Source organism: Heptranchias perlo, unplaced genomic scaffold (assembly GCF_035084215.1).
Source record: "Heptranchias perlo isolate sHepPer1 unplaced genomic scaffold, sHepPer1.hap1 HAP1_SCAFFOLD_59, whole genome shotgun sequence".
Taxonomy (NCBI): Eukaryota; Metazoa; Chordata; class Chondrichthyes; order Hexanchiformes; family Hexanchidae; genus Heptranchias; species Heptranchias perlo.
Window position 1 is genome coordinate 297,100 of NW_027139612.1, and position 13,826 is coordinate 310,925.

General features: G+C 44.5%; 3 non-coding genes across 3 annotated transcripts; 2 read left to right on the forward strand and 1 right to left on the reverse strand.

Annotated features, from left to right (window-relative positions):
- The first annotated feature begins 2,093 nt into the window (after nucleotides 1-2,093).
- On the forward strand, nucleotides 2,094-2,166 carry trnak-cuu (transfer RNA lysine (anticodon CUU)). Its single transcript has one exon. It is a non-coding gene; the product is annotated as a tRNA-Lys (tRNA).
- A 78-nt stretch (nucleotides 2,167-2,244) lies between these two features.
- Nucleotides 2,245-2,327, forward strand: trnal-cag (transfer RNA leucine (anticodon CAG)). The gene has a single exon. It is a non-coding gene; the product is annotated as a tRNA-Leu (tRNA).
- A 2,430-nt stretch (nucleotides 2,328-4,757) lies between these two features.
- On the reverse strand, nucleotides 4,758-4,830 carry trnav-aac (transfer RNA valine (anticodon AAC)). The gene has a single exon. It is a non-coding gene; the product is annotated as a tRNA-Val (tRNA).
- Between the last annotated feature and the right edge of the window lie 8,996 nt (nucleotides 4,831-13,826).

The window sequence follows — 13,826 nt, forward strand, 5'->3', positions numbered from 1 at the left end:
TTAGCTCAGTCGATAGAGTGTGAGACTCTAAATCTCAGGGGTGTGGGCTCAAGCCTCATGTTGGGCGTGCTCTGATTTAAACTTTTTATGTTGCTTTCAGGGGTGAACCCAAGCTCTGACTCCCCCCGACATCCCGTGCAGTGTCACCGCGCACATTGTGGCCGCGCCCGGGCTGATTTCTCTCTCTCTCACCCGGGACCGCTGAGTCTGCTACACCGTGATCACCAACTCATCCAGTTTGTGAATTTAAACCGGAACAGGTGACTCGCAAAGGGCAAGAGAAGTAGGGAAGGCTGCAACCTCTGACAAAATCTCATTCCCATTAAAGGTTTGTGAAACGGAATCCCTAACACTTTCTGCAACTTTTAAAAGTTTTGACATTCACTGCACAGGACGCGGCACCGAGAGACTCGTCTCTGACACTCACAGTGATGCGTTGGGCTGTTTTCACTCGTAAAACAGCTTTTGTGATATTGTGATATTGTCTTTGACTCCCTCACCAGCGGAAAGGGTTTTCCTATCTCCCTTTCAAAATCCTAAAAAGCCTTCTATATTCCAGGGAATACAAGTATGTAACCGCTCCTCATAATTTAACCCTTCGAGCCCTGCTAACATTCTGGTAAATCTGGGCTGCGCTCCTTCCAAGGCCAATATACCCTTTTGGAGTAAAAGGGAATAAAACTTGAAATGAGCGTCACTGAGGATCAGTTTTCTCTCACTCAAAGTTATCTGCTTAATGAAGTAAAAGATGCAGCTTACAAAGAATAAGGGAGCAGCCACTGTCTCCCTTTTTGGCAGGAGAAGAAAATCAACCTGGATGTTTATGGAGACCAAGTTCCAACATAATGTTTCCGCCCGGGATCGAACCGGGGATTTTTCGCATGTTAAGCAAATGTGATAACCGCTGCACGACAGAAACCGATGGCATCGTGTTCAACGCAATGGGCAACTGAATGGTGTCCTCTCTCTGCTCGTACTTGGAATGTGTTCTTTCAAGCACAGCAAGAGATTCAGACAGTGGCTGCTCCGCCTTTTCTTTAAAAACTCTCAGGGTAGTGGCTTTGAGCCCCACGTTGGGCGAGTACCGTTTTAAACTGTTATGCTGCTTCCACCGGTGAGCCCCAGCTCTGACACATCCCCCACCCCCCTCCGTCTCACCGCGCACGATGGGGCCGCGCCCGGGCTGAATATCTCCAATTAGGTTTCCGCCCCAGTCGCAGCATGAAATGGTCCTTATCAAAGTCACAAATGATACTCCATGTGACTACCACCATGATAAACTATCCCTCCTCATCCTTCTCAAATACAATATCTCACCGTGCTGTTACGCTGTTAGACGAGTTTCCTCTCTCTGCTCTTATTTGCAATGTGTTGCTTTTCCGACTGATAACACTTAGTATCATTGTATTCTGTGAGTCCATGAGAGGAGATCATTCGGCCCATCGTGCCTGTGCTGGGTCAAACACACGTATTCGTTCAAAATTCGTTCAGAGATGGATTGAGTGCCTTGTTATCAGAAAATTGCCTGTCCCCCCACAGTCTGCAGCTTTCCTCCTCGCTGTCAACCACATGGCCTATTTTTGTGTCACCCGCAAATTTCTTAATCATGTCCCCTAAGTTTCGGTCCAAATCGTTAATGTGGAGCACAAAAAGCAAAAGACCAAGTACCGAGCCCTGCGGCACCCCACTGGAAACAGCCTTCCAGCCACAAAAACACCCGTCGACCATTACACTTTCCTTCCTGCCACCGAGCTAATTTTGGATCCAATAAGCCACATTCCCTTGGATCCCATGGTCCTTTCCTTTTTTGACCAATCTACCATGTGGGAACTTTTCAAAAGCCTTGCTAAAATCCATGGAGACGACATCAATTGCGCTACCCTCATCGATCCTTCTTATCACCTCCTCGAAAAATTCAAACAGGTTAGTCAGACACAACTTCCCCTTAACAAATCCATGCTGACTGTTCTTGATTAGTCCGTGCCTTTCGAAGTGACAGTTCATCCTGTCCCTCAGAACTGATTCCAATAATTTGAAATGGAGTCTTTCGCCTGCTTGCTGCAATTAAAGATAAGGCGGTTATGTGCATTCAGGCCCGGCTAGCTCAGTCGGTAGAGCATGAGACTCTTAATCTCAGGGTCGTGGGTTCGAGCCCCACGTTGGGCGAGTATCATTTTAAAGTTTTATGATGCGTTCACTGGCCAACGGTGCAGAATTGATGCAGAATGAAACGTTAAATTTGTAGTCAGGATGGCCAAGCGGTCTGAGGCGCTGCGTTCAGGTCGCAGTCTCTTCTGGAGGCGTGGGTTCGTATCCCACTTCTGACATTGCTTATTTTTTACTAAGACGTGGAAGTATATTATTTGTGGATTGGCCTGCAGCTGATTTTTCGACCAAGTTGATTTGCTCCTCCCACAAAAGCAACTGGCTTTGTGATGGAAATGTGACTTGAGAAGTTTCAAACGGTGAAATGTTTGACATATTAATGACCTGGGCAAAGAAATAGAACAGCAGTGGGAAACATTTAAAACGGTGATCAATAGAGTCCAGGAGAAATATATCCCACTAAAAAGCAAGAACAAACCAGCTAGAAATGACACACCAGGGATGAATAAAGAAACAAGGGCAAAATTGAAACTGAAGAAAAAGGCACACACTGGACAATAAAGGAGAGAGGGGAATGTGAAAAGACTGGGAAAGAAGTCTAAAGAACTATTAGAAAGGCAAAAAGGAATATCAAAAAAGCAAAGTATTCAAGACACATCAACAGCCAAAGAAAGTTTAGGATAGGAATAGGGCCACGAAGGGATACACACGACAAACTCACAGGCAATGACAGCGAAATGGCAGAAATATTAAATAATCACTTTGCTTCAGTATTTACCAGGGAGACTAGTATTGTGGGCATGACAGTAGAAGAAGAGATCAAAAAAATATGTAAAGACATTTAAGATGGAAAGGGGGGAGATAATTGATAAACTGATCAAACTTAGAGAGGAAATTTCCTGTTAGGAGCCTAACCAGAGTTTCAAACCGCTCAGCCACGCTAATTTCCATATTACTGTTCAGGAGCTCATTTCACAGGGACACGATTACTGCGCACCATTTAGAGAGGCTCAGTGAAAGGCGGAAATTGATCTATTAATAGAATCATAGAATAGGACAGCGCCATTCGAATGACATTCGGCCCATCGTGCCTGTGCCAGCTCTCTGAAAGAGCTGTCCAGTTAGTCCCACTCACCTGCTGTTTCCCCATAGCCCTGATAATGTTTCCATTCAAGCGTTTATCCAATTCCCTTTTGAAAACTGTGAGTTAAAAAAAAACAATATTGAAAGGGGTGCTGGGGCCTCTGCAGCGTCGATGTAGAGTGTGTGATGATTGAAGTTATCAAGATGGTTGCTTTACACATGGTATGATGTGCAATCATCCTGAAATATCTTCAATATCCAATACAAATTGAATTGCAAACCTGGCGGACAATCATTGGAAAACAAGTCACGAGTGAACGCAAATCATCTGGGACCCGTTTTCAGCCTCACGGCACTTTAAATAAAGTCAAATAACTTTGCATTGAAAAGATTTGGAACTTGCATCTGTGCCTTTGTCTGTTCCATTTCTTAAAGTTGCTGGTGTCTGATGATGTACACGCCTCTGCTCCCTCCATTGAACAAGAAAAGAGGTGTTTGACGTTGACGGGACCTGTTGGTTATGAGCTCATCCTTTGCATTGAGTGGGTTCGCGTCCTTTAAACGGCGTCAGCTTTAACCCAGCGGTGAACTTCGCAGCAAACAAGTTCGACACCGTCTCACCGCGGGCGCTGACTGACATGTTTATTGTTATTTCTTTCAGACCTAAATAAATAGTAACCGTGATTTCAAATTTGCACCAAGTGATTTTTAGGTAGTCGCCTTTACATGTTTCAAAGGCGACTCCTAATTTATGATAGTCCGACCATTTCACCAGCCGTGTTGAAAACAAAACATGTCTCTGCTTTTCGCGTCTTTTTTCGAAAGGCAAACGAATATATTTCCCGTGACCTCTGAAGGATGGACAAGTACATTTCAGAAAACTGAAGCAAGTTCACCGAGTTTAAATCGTCTGACCACGTTAAAGGCGATATATATATATATATATATATATATATATAAATATATATGCAAGTAATTGCTGTCTGTTTCTGTGGTTGTCTTCTTTCTGTGTGTCTCCATCTGCAGGTCGATTTTGAATCAATACCAGTATTCGTGTCAGTTTGTTGCATGAAATAAATGAGGGTATCAGTCGCTCCCCTCCCTGTCACTGGGTAGGTACTTCGTCAGGGTTTAGACCAAACATCTGTTTTGTTTTGTGTGAAAAAGCAATTAAAACCTTCATTCGGGAATTATCCAGTCTCATGTGAGCGGTGAAAGAAACACTGACCCCGATGTGATGTGAACACGCAGCCTTTTGATCTGGAGTCAGACCTTTGCGCCACGCACTCTGAAAACAGGATCCTGGATGTTATCATATATATCAATGTTTCTCAAACACCGTTTCATATATTGGTTGAATAGATAGGGCTTCTCAAATCTCCGCCAGATCCCACCGGGAATGAGACAGAATTGTAAGCAACCTTCACCCCAAATATCACGCTGGCTTTCATCGCCTGCTCACAGCGGACTGCAATAACAGGGCTGGGAGATATGGACTTCGTTCACATTATTCAGCAATGTGAATCGTTAAATATTTACTCATATTTAATGGGGACAACGTTTCAAAATGTTTCTGCCCAGTTTTGAACCGGTGACCTTTCGCGTGTTAGGCGAACGTGATAACCACTACACGACAGAAACCTGACACTTGACGCTCCGTGCTAGGAGCAAACCCCCTCAGCCAAACTAACTTCCGTGTTACTGTCCAGGAGCTGATTTCACAGGAATGCATTTACTGCGCTGTATTTCGGAAGGCTGCAGAGAAGGATCGGTGGCGATGGTCAGGCGGGGAATCCCAGAGCATCGCGCCCACACAAACATTTCACTGTGTTTTTTCATGTGCCTGATATCCGACCTCAGTGTAAATTATGGCGAATCAGGCATGCTCAGATAACATTGTTCACAGAGTGTTTTCTTGCAGCCAAATCACACATTAGAAAACTTGAAATAAGATTAAGAGATCGGAGCCATTAAAAGTGCTCCCAGTTACTGCAGATCAGGAATTAAAACATGGCACCGGCTTCAGGGCCATCAGAATGAGGCAATGAATCCGAAAGTTGGAAAAAAGTTGCAATTTTTGTCCCTGGGTGGGCTACCGCCATAAGGTCTCCTCAGGGCATAGATTATATATGTACATATACGTATTATGTACTTAAATATATATATTTGATGCTGTGTTCCCTCGTGGTTGGGAATAGTTCATTGCACAAAACTAATTCAAGTCTGTGAGACACTTATTGTTTTTTTAATCAACATTAATACATTCTCTTGCACACTGAAGGAAATACTTACTTGTTTGCCAAGTGACAATTAAAACGTTAATAAATCTTTGTGCTTTGCATGTCATAAACTTTTATCGCTTCCCATTTTATATAATGTATTTTAGGAGTCTGCTTAAAAATGTTTAGTGCTTATTATACCAGGAATCTGGTGCAGCCGCTGTTAAATTTAAAAAAGGTTTGCAGCCCCTTTCACGCTTGAAGAAACTCGACCCTGGAGGTTTATGGCGTGAAAATCACAACAAAATGCTTCCCCCGAGGTCAAATCTGGGACTTTCTGCGTGTAACTGGCGAACATGATAACCGCTACACTACGGAAACGACAAACGTTTCGGTCTTTTGTCTCAGGTCTGAAGGAAGTGTCTCGGGAAAACATGAACTGCTGACTCTCTTGACACTGACCTTTTTCACGAACATTTCATCGATCGAAACTATACAAGTCACAGGGAAAAAATGTCAAAGTCATTAAACTCCCGAATTAGCCTCAAATGAGAATATATCTTTCGTTATGGGCTTCGTCTAAGATAGACATTTGATTTCCAAACGGTTAGACATTTTTGGAATTCAGAATGTGTTGTTTTATTAGTGTTAAAGCAATTCTAAATCGGGCATAAACCCAAGATGTTGTTTAAATTCCAATGTCATTTTTTCTTGTGTATTAATAATAACTGATTGTTTTCTTTATGAAGTCGTGGTCTGTGCTTGAAGTTTCTTAAGGAAAAAGAGACCATTAAGTTAATTATAAAATTAAACGTGGTGAAGATAAAACGTCATTGCCCCAAATTAAAGTGTAAAATCACTTTGTACCTTTTTGCTCCTCGATCTGTACCATGTGTAACTTTCCCAGTGAGCTGCTGGATTCTGTAATAAATCGCACTGTATTCTTACCCCTTTTTGCTGTGTTACTGTGTGACAGGGTCCCGCAGTAATCTTCTGCTGTGTTACAGTTACAAATACTGTTATTGTTTCAGATTAAATAATAATGGAGAAATAAACACAATCCCAGATCAGAACTACAGTCACATTGAGTCCAATTTTACTCTGATTTATTTAATAGTAGCTAGAATTGCATTCTCGACACAAAATGACTAATTTGACCTTTCGTCCGATTGTCTGGTCTCTCCTTCGCCGTGAACATTACTTAAAAAATAACAAATGTTAATCCTTTTTTTTCAGCAGAAGTTCACGTTTTGGTGTTTAATTCCCTCACTGCACCACTGCCTTTGTGTTAAACACCAGCTAGTGCCAGTCTCACTCAGTTTGTATCTTTAACTAATGTGCAACTGTGATTTAACAGGAACAGCAAATGAACCCTCTCCATCTCTCTCATCATAACAAGCTCCACCTTGCCCCTCAGTAAGATGGCTGCCTTCCTGCTGATCATTTTGTTTCAGCATCAGGGCGGCCATTTTGTTTAAGTTTCATGGCGGCCAATTTGTTTGACATTGCCCCCTTGCCCGCTGCTAAGTTGGTTGCCTTGCCCCTCAGTAAGATGGCCGCTTTGCACCTCAGTAAGATGTCCAGTTTGTCCCTCAGTAAGATTGCTGCCATACTGGCTGCCATTCTTTTACAGGTTTATGACGTTGAAGTTGTTGAAGTTGTTTTGTTCATAGTTTCATATTTTAATAGTAGGTACGGCACAAGAGACGGCAATTCTGCCCACTGTGCCTGTGCCAGCTCTTTAAAAAGGGCTATCAAATTAGTCCCTTTATTAACCCACATTTGTCCAAGTGGCTATTAATTTTATCCCTGATTATTTTTTCTAAAAGCTTCCCCACCACCGACGTTAAACTGACTGGCCTGTAGTTGATGGGTTTATCCTGGTACCCTTTTTTGAACAAAGGTGTAACATTTGCAATTCTCCAGTCCTATGGCACCACCTCCATATCTAAGGATGATTGGAAGATTATGGCCAGTACCTCAGCAATTTCCATCCTTACTTCCTTCTGCAACCTCGAATGCATCGCATCTGGACCGGGTGACTTATGTATTTTAAGCATAGCCAGCCTATCTCGTACCTCTTCTTTGTCAATTTTTAGCCCATCCAATAGATGAACTACCTCCCCTTTTACTGAGAATTTGGCAGCATCTTCTTCCTTAGTTATGACAGACTCATTTAGTACCTCAGCCATGCCCTCTGCCACCATGTGTAGATCTCATTTTTGGTCCCAAACCGGCCCCACCCCACTTCTTACTACCCGTTTCATTTATATGCCTGTCGAAGACTTTGGGATTCCCTTCTTGTGTGAGCTGCCCGTCTATTCTCATATTCTCTCTTTGCCCCTCTTATTTCCTTTTTCACTTCTCCTCTGAGCTTTCTATATTCAGCCTGGTTATGACTTGTATTATTAACCCGACATCTGTCATACTCCCCCTTTCTCTGCTTCATAGAATCATAGAATCATAGAAGTTACAACATGGAAACAGGCCCTTCGGCCCAACATGTCCATGTCGCCCAGTTTATACCACTAAGCTAGTCCCAATTGCCTGCACTTGGCCCATATCCCTCGATACCCATCTTCCCCATGTAACTGTCCAAATGCTTTTTAAAAGACAAAATTGTACCCGCCTCTACTACTGCCTCTGGCAGCTCGTTCCAGACACTCACCACCCTTTGAGTGAAAAAATTGCCCCTCTGGATCCTTTTGTATCTCTCCCCTCTCACCTTAAATCTGTGCCCCCTCGTTATAGACTCCCCTACCTTTGGGAAAAGATTTTGACTATCGACCTTATCTATGCCCCTCATTATTTTATAGACTTCTATAAGATCACCCCTTAACCTCCTACTCTCCAGGGAAAAAAGTCCCAGTCTGTCTAACCTCTCCCTGTAAGTCAAACCATCAAGTCCCGGTAGCATCCTAGTAAATCTTTTCTGCACTCTTTCTAGTTTAATAATATCCTTTCTATAATAGGGTGACCAGAACTGTACACAGTACACCAAGTGTGGCCTCACCAATGCCCTGTACAACTTCAACAAGACATCCCAACTCCTGCATTCAATGTTCTGACCAATGAAACCAAGCATGCTGAATGCCTTCTTCACCACCCTATCCACCTGTGACTCCACTTTCAAGGAGCTATGAATCTGTACTCCGAGATCTCTTTGTTCTATAACTCTCCCCAACGCCCTACCATTAACGGAGTAGGTCCTGGCCCGATTCGATCTACCAAAATGCATCACCTCACATTTATCTAAATTAAACTCCATCTGCCATTCATCGGCCCACTGGCCCAATTTATCAAGATCCCGCTGCAATCCCAGATAACCCTCCTCACTGTCCACAATGCCACCAATCTTGGTGTCATCCGCAAACTTACTAACCATGCCTCCTAAATTCTCATCCAAATCATTAATATAAATAACAAATAACAGCGGACCCAGCACCGATCCCTGAGGCACACCGCTGGAAACAGGCATCCAGTTTGAAAAACAACCCTCGACAACCACCCTCTGTCTTCTGTCGTCAAGCCAATTTTGTATCCAATTGGCTACCTCACCTTGGATCCCATGAGATTTAACCTTATGTAACAACCTACCATGCGGTACCTTGTCAAATGCTTTGCTGAAGTCCATGTAGACCACGTCTACTGCACAGCCCTCATCTATCTTCTTGGTTACCCCTTCAAAAAACTCAATCAAATTCGTGAGACATGATTTTCCTCTCACAAAACCATGCTGACTGTTCCTAATTAGTCCCTGCCTCTCCAAATGCCTGTAGATTCTATCCCTCAGAATACCCTCTAACAACTTACCCACTACAGATGTCAGGCTCACTGGTCTGTAGTTCCCAGGCTTTTCCCTGCCGCCCTTCTTAAACAAAGGCACAACATTTGCTACCCTCCAATCTTCAGGCACCTCACCTGTAGCGGTGGATGATTCAAATATCTCTGCTAGGGGACCCGCAATTTCCTCCCTAACCTCCCATAACGTCCTGGGATACATTTCATCAGGTCCCGGAGATTTATCTACCTTGATGCGCGTTAAGACTTCCAGCACCTCCCTCTCTGTAATATGTACACTCCTCAAGACATCACTATTTATTTCCCCAAGTTCCCTAACATCCATGCCTTTCTCAACCGTAAATACCGATGTGAAATATTCATTCAGGATCTCACCCATCTCTTGTGGTTCCGCACATAGATGACCTTGTTGATCCTTAAGAGGCCCTACTCTCTCCCTAGTTACCCTTTTGCCCTTTATGTATTTGTAGAATCTCTTTGGATTCACCTTTGCCTGATCTGCCAAAGCAATCTCATATCCCCTTTTTGCCCTCCTGATTTCTCTCTTAACTCTACTCCGGCAATCTCTATACTCTTCAAGGGATCCACTTGATCCCAGCTGCCTATGCATGTCATATGCCTCCTTCTTATTTTTGACTAGTGCCTCAATCTCCCGAGTCATCCAAGGTTCCCTACTTCTACCAGCCTTGCCCTTCACTTTATAAGGAATGTGCTTACACTGAACCCTGGTTAACACACTTTTGAAAGCCTCCCACTTACCAGACGTCCCTTTGCCTGCCAACAGACTCTCCCAATCAACTTCTGAAAGTTCCTGTCTAATAGCATCAAAATTGGCCTTTCCCCAATTTAGAATTTTAACTTTTGGGCCAGACCTATCCTTCTCCATAGCTATCTTAAAACTAATGGAATTATGATCACTGGTCCCAAAGTGATCCCTCACTAACACTTCTGTCACCTGCCCTTCCTTATTTCCCAAGAGGAGGTCAAGTTTTGCCCCCTCTCTAGTCGGGCCATCCACATGCTTCATCTTACTCTCTATCTCTTTCGTCATCCAGGGAGATCTGGCTTTAGTTGACCTACCTTCCCCCCTCGTGAGAATGTACCTAGACTGTACCCGAACCATCTCCTCTTTAAAGGCCACCCATTGTTCAATTACAGTTTTGCCTGCCAATCTTTGATTCCAATTTACCCGGGCCAGATCCGATCTCAACCCACTGAAATTGTCACTCCTGCAATTAAGTATTGAGATTGCTCCTTGCCCTTGTCCATAACTAATCGAAACCTCATGATATTACGATTGCCGTTCCCTAACTGTTCCCCCATTGAAACTTGACCCACCTCATTCCCCAGAACAGCAGAACGGGAAGACTCAGTAATCAGGAATGATTCTGAGAAGCGGCCGAGCCTGCGGAATGATCACTGCGTGCTCAGTTTCTACACTGGCTGAGCAGATCCAGGTCGTCCCGTCGAGCTGGACCATCCCACACCACCTGTCCCAGGTGGAGAAGTCCCTGAGGAGGAACCCCTTTGACCACAAAGCCCCAAGACAGTGGACGGCACGGAACGTTCTGGGTGTCCTGCGGGGAAAGGAGGGGGTGGCTCCGATCGGGCAGTTCCTCGACCAGACGGTCGATGCCATTTGGCAGAACGTCTCGTTGCCAGAACTGACCAACAGGCACCGGGATGTGGCCTGGATGGTGGTGAGAAAGGCCTTCCAGTGCGGACCTTCAAACATGCACAGAATCTCAGCACCACCGCGGGTTGCACTCGAAGCTACAATGCGGCAAGACCATCATCCAACTCCTGATGGACTGCCCCTTCACGCAGAAGGTGTGGACAGAGATGCGTTGGTATCTATTACGGTTCATCCCCAACACCTCGGTAACACAGGACGCTGTGCTCCACGGGCTGTTCCCCGGGACACATACCGAGACCGATATGAACTGCTGCTGGAAGGCCATCAACGCGATGAAGGAGGCCCATTGGTCTGGCCGAAATGTCTTGACCTTCGAGCTGAGGGAACAGCCCACGACCAAGTGTTGCCAACTGGCTCACTCCAAGGTCCAGCAGTACGTGCTGCGGGACGCACTGAAGCGAGGTGCGGCCTGCACAAGGGCTCTATGCGGAACGGGAACCGAGTAAGGCCATCCCACGTGCTATTGGCCACCATGTATTATGAGATATATACTGTGGTTGAATTGTAATATTGGGATCATATTGGGTACGATTTTTTTTTAATTGTATTGCTTTGAAATTGGGGTATTTAGTTTGAACTCTGTGGATTCTTAAATTTTATGAAATAAAGTATATTTTGTAACAACAAAAGGTGTGCAGAAACCTTCGAGCGATCTAGAAATCAAACCTACAATCTTCTGATTTGTCGTTAGACACGTTACCCATTGCTCCAGCGGCCCTGGGTATGCCGAGTAATTTCGAGCTCACACTCCCACACACCTGCGGTATGAGCAGGTACCGCGTCAGTCTCGGTCATGCCCACGTGACTCCACGAGTCAGGGAGTGTCAGAAGACGTACAGTGAACAATCACCAAAGAGAGCAATCTTTGTTGCTTCCCTTCGATTACTCAGCTGGTAGTGCAGAGGACGAATGTCGAAAACAAAGCAAAGTCATCCTTAGATTGTTGGTTTAATTCTGGCTCGAAGAAGCCAGTGTGCTTTTGGAATAAGCAGCAATTAGCTCAAGATCATAACTTTACAGGCAGCCGACAGCTTAAAATGTTGGCGCTGAGGCACAGGAGATCTCTTTCCCTTTCTCAAACCTGCAAGCGATCTGTGTCTGCCCTCGCACGGCTGTTTTGTTCGAGCATTTGCCTCTGCTCACCAGCAGGGAACGCCTTTGAGCAACAACAATTCAAATCACACTCACTTTCAGGCAAAAAAGGGCTTCTGTCAGTCAGATGGACAGGGCTCTCGCTGTTCCCTCAAGTTCGGGGGCGGCTGTTCCTTTCCGGTGACCTCGTCTGCCTTCTGCAGGCTCGGGCTCTTCTCAGCATCATTCACGATTGCTGTGGCTTCCCGTTCTGCTGATGCTCACTTGCTGATGCTCGATACCGCCGATTGGAGCAAAGTATTGAATATATTCAGGTAGGGGGCCAATCTGCAATTCATGGCGCTGCTTGGAGGCGAGTGTGAAGTGGCTACTGTGAAGGACAATTTATCTAAAGCAACTGGGGAATTAGCAGAGCGCTCGCTTAACATGTGCAAAGTAGCGGGGATGATGCCTGCATTCTCCATTTTTTTAAACCTTGGGGCAAATGTCCAGAAACAAAAATGGTGTCAGTTGTCAGCGAGCCCATAACCCACGAAAATCCTAAGCTTCGATACAGAGAGGTGAAGGGGCAGCAAATCTTTTGGTTTGCTGCAGTCAGCAAAAGTTCTTGAGATTGGTGTTCAGCAAAGATGAAAAAAAAGCTTCACAAGCCCTGCTACCTTTTGCCGAGGAGTGAACCCAGGACCTTCAACATTATGAGACTGATGTATTACCTGCTGTGATAAGACCGCACGTATGGTAGAGACCAGCAGGCAGCACTACCAAGTAGGACAGTTTGCAAGCTATCTGAAGTCATAAAGTAATGGGCAGTTTGCAAAATTCATCCAGCCAGGTAGGAGCAGATGCTACAATCTTCTGATTTGTCATTAAACAAGTTATCCATTGCTCCACTGGCCCAGGGTGCACAGAGTAAGTAGCAAATCACACTCCCACAGCGCTGCGGTATGAGCAGGTATTGAGTCAGGCTCGGTCATGCCCACACGATTCCACAAGTCAGCGAGTGTTAAAAGGGGCACGATGAACAATCACCAAAGAGAGGGACCTCTGCTGCTTCCCTTGGATAGCACAGCTGGTAGAGTGGAGGATAGCACAGCTGGTGGAATTATTCCAGCGCAGCACAAAGCAAATTCATCCTCAGATCACTGTTTTAATTCCGGTTTGAAGGAACATGTCTGCTTTTGGATTAAGAAGCAATTAGCTCAAGGCCGCTCTTTTAACTTTCCAGGCAGCCAACAGATCAACATGTTGACACCTCTTTTCCTTTCTCAAACCTTAAAGCTTTCTGTGTCTGACCAAAGACGGTTGTTTCACTCGAGCATTTGTCTCTGCTCACCAGCAGGGGGCGCCATTGAGCAGCAACTTTTCTAAAATTTCAAAATATACTTTATTTCATGAATATTAAGCATACATACAGTTCAGTGTAAAAGACGCAATTTGAGTTCAAAACAATACAAAAGAGATCGCAGACACAATGATCCCATTATTTCAACACAAAACACACTACATATCTTTTATTGCATTCTGCAAAATACAAGGTGGGGTGGACTCAGTCCATATCTTATATTACATTCTGTACAATACAAGGTGAGGTGGACTCAGTACATATCTTATATTACATTCTGTACATTACACAGTGGGGTGGACTCAGTACATATCTTATATTACATTCTGTACAATACACAGTGGGGTGGACTCAGTCCATATCTTATATTACATTCTGTACAAAACACAGTGGGGTGGACTCAGTCCATATCTTATTTTACATTCTGTACAATACAAGGTGGGGTGGACTCAGTACATATCTTATATTACATTCTGTACAATACAAG